The following is a 9,489-nucleotide window of genomic DNA, read 5'->3' on the forward strand; positions in this document are numbered from 1 at the left end:
TCCGACATCCTGATGACGTGACCCACCCACCGTAGCCTCCCGATTTTCGCGGTATGGACGATGGTTGGTTCTCTCAGCAGCTGATGCAGCTCGTGGTTCATTCGCCTTCTCCAAGTCCCGTCTTCCATCTGCACTCCGCCGTAGATGGTACGCAACACCTTCCGTTCGAAAACTCCAAGGGCGCGTTGGTCCTCTGCACGTATGTTTCGTGCCCATAGTCACTTTTCCAAGGGGTAGTCACTCTACACAGTGTGCCTTGGGCACACAGGGCATACCAGTGGCACCGGCTGGCACAGATTAACATTGAACTGAAATTATGAGAAAACCATCTCAGCAAACTTTGAAACCAGGGAAAAATGTCCAGCTGTCACAACGTAAAAATGGTTTCGGTTAGAATTTGTCTTTTTTTTTCATTTCCATTGGCCATTTTACATTATTTTCTTCGTGTTTTAGGTTCAAAAACGTAAATCCACATTACTGACTGTTGCCTTTATTGGTTTGGTGATATGAATTTGTCAATCGGTCATCATATGGAGACTACGTCGTAGCAGCATTATACTTGATCCCCACGAGAGGCTCGTGAATAAATAACTCCCTCAAGAGCCTTTGTTTGACCAACCCCTGATGTTGCCTTAATTTTAAGAATTAAATCGTCTTGATCTCAGAAACGATGGTCGGGATATTTTGAGTTTGGAGAACATTTATTCCTAATGACAATCAAGTCAAAACCCCGAAATACACTATCATTTCATCAACAGGTCTAAGGTTCACCTCGAAGTACCGCCATCTGTTCTATCGCTACAGGTCTTTACCCATTATCCCTACTACCCTTTAGGGTCATAGTAAAAGTAGTAACTCCACATCTGTCATAGAAAACTTTACGAGAATAACCTGTTCCGTATTTCGTACTTTGTTCAACGTACGAGAACTTTGATCTCTTTGTCATGTAGGTCATGCGGATCAAAATTAAGCTCAAAAACATTTCCAACTGAACTGAATTTCTCATGAGAAAGCAATCAAAACTACCGAAAATACTTAAGTTCTTTCCACCCGATAAGTACGCCCTAGGACTAAGGTATTTAACCGGACTGCCGTGGCATGAGAACAGGAGATTTGGGCAATTCCGTAAAAAAAGTGACGATTTTGACAGTTTCTCAACGTATATTATTGAGGAATCAATCTATGGGCATCTTGCTGTAGATATATGATCCGCTCCTGAACCTAAAATATAAAATAAGTAATTTTAATTTAGAAATCCAAAATATAAATAACCAGAAAAACTTGCGGAAGCGGTTTTCATGACAATGGACATTTTTTTTCCTTGGATTCAATGTTTGCTGGGATAAGTTTATCATGTTTTCAGTTCAGTGCATGGTCCTCGGCACCTCAGCACCTCGGCACGCTTGGCACACTAGGGCACACCAGTGCACACAGGTAGGCACATTAAAAAAAACGTCGGCACAAATGAAATGTGTAGAGTGACTACCCCTTGCACTTTTCTCATTTAATTATTTTGATAACGTTAATTGCAATAATTTACTATTCTTTAGTGACCATCTTGTAGAAGACCTTTTGCTTTGGTAAACAAATTTAACTTGACACTACTAGTACCGCTGCTGACGCTGTAAGGGCATGGCAAACTAGATGTTAGTCACACGAACAGTCGCGACATTGGACTTCTGTGGCTAGTTATTCTACTGTGCGGAGGGCCAAATGAGCCATTTTACGAAGTGACAACAATGTTGATGATGATATTGATTTTCACGGGTTATTGGACGCTACTTCCTGTCAAAATTCATTCATAAAATCGGCTCGTAAAATGGACTATTGAAAGATTTCCATCCTGGGCGATTGCCAGCCATCGCCTTGATCTGTGACCAGGTCAAATTTCTGTCGGCTTGATTTTGTTGTTGAGGCTGCGCTGCCATGAGCCTCTGGGTCTGCCTCTGCTGCGATGTCCTGCTGGGTTCCAGTCTAACGCTTGTTTGCAGATTTCGCGTTTTCGCCCCTGCGTATAGTGTGGCCGACCCACCTCCACTTTCGCTCCCAAATTTCTGTCGCTATCGGCTTTTGATGACAACGACGATGGAGCTCCACGTTGGAGATCCAATTGCGAGGCCACCATGCACGAATTATATATCACAGGCATCTATTGATGAAGACCTGCAGCCGTTGCGTGTTCTCTACTCTAGGTTTCACTGGCGTATATAGCAGCACATTTTTTACGTTCGAGTTAAAAATTCGGATTCTGGTGCGTCGACTGATCTGTTGATTTTCCATACATTTTTTAAACTCGCAAAAGCAGCCATCGCCTTCTTGATCCGTGCACTTATGGCGCCGCCATTTGGCTACCAAGGTAGTGGAAGCGTTCAACATTCTCCACTGCTTGCCCAGCTACCGTAAGCTGGAATTGTTAACGTTGATGGTAAAAGACCTGCCAATGAGGTGCGATTGGTAAGATCATCGAGCTTGCTCTGCATATCAGAGCGCAGTCGAGCTAGGAGAGTAACGTCGTCAGCCAATTCGAAGTCATTTAGGTGCTCCATGGTAATGGACTGCCACAGCAATCCACGATTTGATTCACGGTCAATCGCACCTACCAGGATCTCGTCGATTACGATGAGGAACAGTAGCGGTGATAGTATACATCCTTGCCTCACTCCAGCAACGACTCGGATGGTATCTGTTGTCACGTCGAAGTAGATTTTAGAATACACGAATCTTTTAGCTGACCAGTTGTTTATTAACGGTGCTTTAAAGCTAGAATACATCGACACTGATTTTTCATTTGGGCCTAACTGACATTTTAGAGTTCTCTTCATCGATCCTCTCTTTGTGTTATCACATAATGTGTATTGAGTTTTCCAAAGATTTTTTGGTTGAAATGCGAAGAAGACGACTACATGTTGCTATAGAAACAAAAAGAATAATGATTTTGTTTGTTTTGATCAAGTTTTAAGCGAAAGAGAGAGTCGACGAAGAGAAATCGATCAAGTCAGTTAGGCCCTTATGAAAAATCATTGTCGACATAAAGCGTAAATGACAATCCCGATAAGTTATTTTATGTTGACCTTACAATTTCGGTAACCTCTATAAATGTTCTCTACTTCTGGTCGACAGAACTTTTACTCCGAATAATCGTATGAAAATTCATGTTCTTATTAGAATGAATACATTAAAGTAATTGTGGGTTTTATTATTGTCTATCCGGATGGAATCAAGACCGACATTCAATCAAAAATTGCCATTTTCTTAGTCTACAAGTGTCGCAACTGTTTCGCATCTAGTGCGCTGTGTTGCTGACAACAACGGGAAGGATGCGCACTACTTTTGACATGATTAAAAAACGTCGCGAGTTGGGACGCGTCGCGACTTGATTGTGCGAAGTCCGGTTTGGTGGCGGCCCGACAATACTCACGATTTAGTTATTGCGCAGAATTCAATCAAACGCAATTGGTTAACCGATTCTTGTTGAATCCCAAACCTATCAATAACAATAGTTCACAATAATTGAATTAGCACAATGTTAAACTGAATTTATAACTAATTGCAAACCTTAGAAAAAGTGTAGTTGGTAATCTGTGATTTTAGGAGACAAATATATAATTCACTGTTATTGTGGTTTTACCGGTTACTTGTATTCTACCGGTTACTTAAGTAGCCGTTACAAAGTAGCCGTTTTCATATAAAAATCAACTTGATTGTTAAAAAATGAATGTCGCTGAGTAGCTAGTGGCAACGAGAAATAGCGCATGCAATAAAAATGTTTAAAATCATTTTAAAGTTACTCTTTTTATAAAACGGCTACTTTGGAGGCCATACTGAAGCGACCGGTAGAATACAAGTAGCCGGTAAATCCACAATAAATTCTACCAAACTATCGCTACAATCATAATAACACCGCTAGCCATCATGGTTTCCCATAGCGCGGAAATCATCATGGTTACAGGTCGCAAGCCCTGGTAAAGTGTGGAACGTTTTGATGGCTGTGATCCCTGACCATCATGTAATCAAAATCCCAGGGATACTCAAGTGACCATACTGTTGGGTTGTTAGGGCTGCGTGTGTGGGGTGCACATATTGACAAGCATTGCTATGGATCGTTAGGGCTGAGTAGGAGCGGGGAATGGATCTACGGTTGCTTAATTGCGATTATACCTTCTGGTATAGTCGTGGTTCAACAGTGGTGGCGCCGCTTTTCGCTTGTGTTCGGCCTAGGTGGTTTATTTAGGCGGTGCGGGTAGGTCTGTATGTACTTCGTACGTGCAGTGCGTACGGCTACAGCATTGTGGTTACTTGGGTAGTGTTAGTGTAGGATAATTGGGTTTGGGACTGAAGGGGTCGTCATTGATTCTGCCGACACCATTGAGTGCTCATTGTTAGCGGTTGTGTTGGTGACGATTCCTTCAGCTTTATAATCTCATTTATACCACGCACAAACTTTGGGAAGAGGGACTGCTTTGTAATGCAAGAGAGGGATTTAAACTCTGCGTTACAGATTGGGTGAGGTCATGCAGATAGAAGCAACCCAGGTGACCGTGCGGCTCGGGTCGTGATGGATGCATGAGTGCAGTGTGTGTGGGGTGCGCTACCCTGTGGGTGCAGTTGAGTCCGGGTTGGAGTGGATGAGACCCTTCTCTACCCTAGTTCGGTTTCGGTTGTACGGGCGGGGTAGTGTTTGTCTTATTTGTGACGTGTTGTGCGTGATTTGCGGCCCGAGCTGCGTGGTTACTTGGGAAGTATTGTGCTCTGCAATCTAGATTTTGGTTTTAAGGTGAAGCTATGGCTGGGCTGTGCCTCGGATTTGTTGGGCGCAGGTCGTCGGAAGAGCTGGTGGCGATTTGTGCTGGAGGGTTTGCTCGATTGGTTATTCACTGGTGGTGGCCAGTCGATCGACTGTTCGCGCAGCCTGTCATTTGGTTCTTGGGGTTTGTGCTCTCGAGGTTCGGGGCGTTGCTTCATTGTATCTTCGCTTTAATACTAATACTCCTTGTTTGATTAACTGACTATTATGTACAGGTGCTTAACTCATTCTATTTCATATATTGCCAGATTTAAGGGTAATGGTTTAATAGGGTGTTAGCAATCAGAGTGGATTAGAACGAGTTGGCGCCTACAATACACCAACACTAACACACATACACCAATACTTACACTCACACATGCACCTACAACTAGCTGTAAAAGACCAGTGGGCGGGACAATGGTGCCTACCCAACAGTTGTACTGCCGTAATTCTGCAAAGTGACGTAAGCGCCATTCAAAATTTCGATTTTTTCTGGTATATTATATATAATATCTAGTGTAAAAATAACACTGCGGTATGCCTGCTGTATAAGAATGCAAGATCTAGTCGTAATCTATCATCTATGGAAATGAACTAAGCGGATGAGCTGGAGTTTTATGCATAATATCCAAAAAATGGGCCAAAACCTTCCATGTCGCTTACGTCACTTTGCAGAATTACGGCAGTGTAGGTGGGGTGTTTGGCTTAGCTACATGACTTGGTCCGGCAAGCCCATAAACATCAATTGGTAGACGTATTGCCTAGTGAAAAGACAACGCAGATGGGCGAAAGCCAAGGGATGCGTTGATAATAGCGGAATAGCGGAATAGCGGAAACTATCGCTACAATCATAATCGTATTTCACGCTTGCCTTTTCTAATTCTGCTGACTCACATAGTTTGACAAATAGACACCGTTTTCACCGTTCCTCATGTTCACGTCATTCTTCGGCATCACAACCTCGTCGCTACCGAGTGACCGTTCTTGTTCCAATCGACTTAAGGTAGGTGTAGACAAGTTGGTCACGCTCTCGCCAACAGTATCGGACAAAACACAGTTGTGCAGTACTCTGCACGAAAATGCCCTGTACTGTGCTTCAATGAGGCCGATGATTTTCTCTTGCGCCTGAGGGCCTTGCGCCTGAGGGTTCCCACATGTTTCCGTGATTGAGACGGTCGAAAGCTTTTTCGTAATCAATGAACACCAGGTAGAGAGGCTCTTGGAATTCATTGATTTGCTCCAGAATGATACGGAGCATGACAATATGGTCCACACAGGAACGTCCGGCACGGAATCCTGCTTGCTGCCATCGGAGAGTTGCGTCAATCTTCTCCTGTATCCGGTTTAGGACCACTGTACAGAGGACTTTGAGAACGATACAGTTTTTTTTTATAGAAAGAGGAAATCCGCTTTAGATACCCAAGAGGTGGTTCCTCGGATGATGTCCCAAGTAACCAAAAGTTCCGCTTCCCATTAAAAAATGCACTTTCAAGTTTCGCGAAGTTCAGAAAAAGTTCCAAATGGAACTTTCTGGCTGCTTAAGAGGCTAACGATGAGCCTTGCTGGAACTTCGGTCGCAAGTTCCGGCAAGGCTCATTGTTAGCCTCTTAAGCAGCCGGAAAGTTCCATTCGAAACTTTATCTGAACTTCGCGGAACGTTAAAGCTGCTTAAGATGCTACTCGGAACTTTGTCGAAACTTTCAAGTTCATAGAAGTTCAGTTCAGTAACATTGTGCTTCAATGAAGATTAATTTTATTTCTTTCAGCCCAGTTTCGTATTTAAAAGCAATCGCTCAAGAAATTTCTTGACCGATTCCTGGCAGAAACTTTCTACAGTGACTGCCATTTGAATTGTCATTTCTTCGCAACTACGTACTGCGATCGAAGAAAAAGGATTTCTTGGGCGATTCAGGCAAGGAATTTCCCATGCATCAAGATAGGCCGAAAAATTTCTTCTGATCAGCAAACAGCCCTTTTACAGGAAACAACTGTTTAAGCATACATGAATAAAAGACAAATATAAATTTATCAAATCAATGAATACTAGGCTCGAGCGAAAAAAAAGAATTGCCGCCCATCAGATTCGAACCGTAAAGCGTGAGAATCCTACGCTCTACCACAGTACTACAGTTGCGATTGAGTGAACAGCAGGTAAAGTCTGACTTGAATCGATTTTCTGTCGGCAGCTAGTTTTGCACATTTGTACAGTAGTGAAGTTAGCTTCACTTTGTCAAGTGTCTTCAGCAGCGCAGCGGTAAGTCGGCAGGCTATCACGTAGGATTATCCAGTTCAAAGCAGCGACATGTGTGAAAATCTAATTATCAGAAGAAATTTCCAGACATGAATCACAGAGCCCACAGTGTAACGATTAGGAAAACGGGATCGAAGGGTCAAGTTCTTTCTTCTTACATACATCTCGTCGAGTCGATAGTCTAAACAGTACTGCTTTATTGATTATGTTCTATTAACAATTTGGTGTAAGTTTCTCTTTCCTCTCTTCACTCCATTTTTAAGGCCCCTTAGCGTGTCATCGTAAAATGGCTTCTTCAAAATCATTGACCGAAACCAACTTTACACAACATTGCACCAATACAGGTTTGTAAAAAATCGACACTTATCTTATTCTATAAAATAAACAATTTCACGCGAGATATTCGGCATAGAAATGTATTCACACTACTTCAAATACAAGCCTCTTTCCAAGTAATCACGATTACTAAGCATTAGTTCACTCGAAAGTAGAAATTTTTAACGATTTGTTTCGACCGCACTAAAATGTGGTTGGCGGTGTTTACCACCCACCGCAGTACCAACGACGACGGCGGCAGCGCGCTGATGTCTTTTGGCGCGCACAATCATCGATCATTGCACGCAGTGATGTCGATCCTGCTGGCCAAAGCATCAATGAAATTGATCGAAATCAATTAAAAAATCCAGTCAAACACATTGGTTATGCGTCATAAAATCAAAAATAATTTGTGGGGTGATTATTTTTTAATTTTTTTATCACAATTGTCAGTGAAATAAGCAAAGCATTATAATTTATGAAATCTTCACCAAGCGGTCCGCCAGCACTGCTGTTGCAGCAAACATAAACAGTGAGAGAGCGTACCAAAATAATTCGATCATTTCTAGCTTGTTACACAAAAAATCTAACATTTTTCGTGACATTTGGATATGTTTCCTTGTTATTCATTGAAGTAGAGTAGTTTACTGCTTGAGTTGCTTTCAAATGATTCATATTCTCGAAATGTTTACATTGGAGGTACCGAGACAAAGAGGTGCTATTTTTGTTTGTTTGTTTATGGAATTGGTATAGAAAGGCTACACAACTACTATCGTGCTTGATGATTGTTTGGAATAAGAATCAAATAAGAAGAGCAAAATTTGAGCTGACACGCTAAGGGGCCTTTAACACTCACTCTCATTCACGGCCGTTGCTTTAACCCTCGAGTGGACACTACACCCACCAACAGGGTGGGGACACGCTCGGTATGAGCCTGTGTGTCCATCTCGGTGTCCATCTACCCTTGCTGGAGAAATCCCAATCTTTCTGCCATTTTAACATTGACGATGTTCGGGCAATCGCGCTTCTTGTATCGCGTCACTCGAAGCACTCTTCCTCCTCTGCCACCACTAGTGCGCTATGGGCATCATGCTCGCTAGTACGCATACCGCATCCTTTGAGACCGTGCGGTATGCACTGACCACTCTAAGGCACATTAGCCTGCGGGTACTCTCGAGTCGCTTCACGTTTCGATTCACCACTAGCGCATTCGACAAAGCAGCGGCGCCATCCCCGTAGTATGGAGACCGCTACTGTCGTGAGCAGCTTACGCTTTACTCGAGACTATTGCCGAACTATTTGACATTATCTTTGACAATGCCATTATGCTTGTTCTTTTGCAGGAATATTCCACGTGGCTTCCGAATTTCAGCTTATCGTCGATCATGACCCCCAATTGCTTCAGTGAACGTTTGGAGTTGATCGTGCACCAGCCTGTGGTGACCACTGCCTGCTGTTCAGACTTGCGGATGTTTACCACCACCACCTTCCTTTTTTTCGGTGCTAGTTCCAGCTGTCTCGGCCTTATCCAGTTCCTTAGTATGCCAACTGCGTGCGTTGCTGTCAGTTCCACTTCCGCCGTATATCACGAGGGTACTGTCATCGGTAAAGCCTACCAGCTTCACGCCCGGTGGAAGTGTGATCCTCAATACGCTATCATACGCCGCGTTTCATAGTAACGGGCCCCAAATGGAACCCTGAGGTACTCCTGCGGGGATTTTGTAGCTCTTCTCACATTCCTCGGTATCATAGATTAGCACCCTATTCCGGAAATAGCGCTCCATCACCAGGTCAAGAGTGGCCAGAGAGTCGAACTTACCGTCACGAGAGGTCCTGACGTCGATAATATCGGAGATGTGCCGTGCATCAATCAGGGCGAGGTCGATTTGAAATCATTTATGGGAAAAGTAGGGTCTGGGACCATTTGAACAGGGGACCTATTTCGGGCATAACTCAGTCAATTTTAATCCGAATTACTTGAATATTTGATCATGGTTAGCTACTGTACGTATCTGATCGTGTTCCAAAAATCAAGTCAATCGGTCAAAAATTGACTGAATCATAGCGGTAAGTGGCCAAAATAGATCCGCCCTACTCAAATAGTCCCAGGCCCTATGTTGGTGTAACACGGCTTGGC

This window comes from Aedes albopictus, chromosome 1, assembly GCF_035046485.1.
Source record: "Aedes albopictus strain Foshan chromosome 1, AalbF5, whole genome shotgun sequence".
NCBI classification, from domain to species: Eukaryota; Metazoa; Arthropoda; class Insecta; order Diptera; family Culicidae; genus Aedes; species Aedes albopictus.